This window comes from Capra hircus, chromosome 27 (assembly GCF_001704415.2).
Source record: "Capra hircus breed San Clemente chromosome 27, ASM170441v1, whole genome shotgun sequence".
NCBI classification, from domain to species: domain Eukaryota; kingdom Metazoa; phylum Chordata; class Mammalia; order Artiodactyla; family Bovidae; genus Capra; species Capra hircus.
The window spans coordinates 30,070,612-30,071,616 of record NC_030834.1 but is presented as its reverse complement, the minus strand read 5'-3'; positions in this window follow the sequence as shown (position 1 = coordinate 30,071,616).

The following is a 1,005-nucleotide window of genomic DNA, read 5'->3' as shown; positions in this document are numbered from 1 at the left end:
TTCATGATTCAGGGGCTCCTCTGCCTCCAAAATCACCTCCTTTAAGTAACAGTGCCTGGTACTTCCCTGGTGATCCAGTGGTTAAGAATGTGCCTTCCAATGCAGGGGACGCTGGGTCACTCCTTGGTCTGGGAGGATTCCACATGCCTCAGAGCAACTAAGAATGTAAGCCACAGTTACTGAGCCCGGGCGCTGGAACTACTGAAGCTTGCACGCCTAGAGCCCGTGCTTTGTGCAACAAGAGAAGCAATCACAATGAGAAGCCAGTGCGCTGCCAGCGTAGCCGTCATGCGCTGCAACTAGAGAAAGCCCATGCACAACAATGAAGACCTAGTACAGCCAAAACAAGTAAATAAATAATTGTTTTCGAGTTAGAATGGATTAGGAAAAAAAACAATGCCTAATATCTTTTTAAACAAAACTTTTGTGTCAGAAGCATTCCTAAAATGTTAAGAACACAAGTCTGATTGGGGTAGCACATGAAAGTCATTCACTCAGAAGTCCTACTTGGATCTTGTCCCATGATGTCGGAACAGCCTTGCAGGCAGCACGTGTATATTTGTGTCTGCCAAGTGAGCTTCTTCAGGGCAACAATCTTACCTTTCTGGTTTTTGTATCACCAGGGCTCAACAGTATTTGGTGTCTAGACTAGGCATGCAAAAATGCTTGTCGAAAGATGAAAAGGAAGTGAATTTGAATGAATGATGTGTGAATGGTTCAGGTAATTTCTATTTTGATGGATGAAGGTAGGAGGAGAGTAGATACCCAAGGGAGTTTATCATTAAAGGGTTAAACGTTTCTACAATGAAACAATGGGTTAAAAAAGGACACATTTTGTAGTTGCATAATTTTCTTGGCAGGAGCTAACTAGGAACTGGTAGTTAGAGTGTTTTGCATGAATACACATGATTTCTGAAGGCATGTGATGTGTGTGTGCACTTCATTAAGGGCTTGACTATTAAGATTCTTATAAAGAGTTTGTTAATTAAGGTATTGTTCTGATTA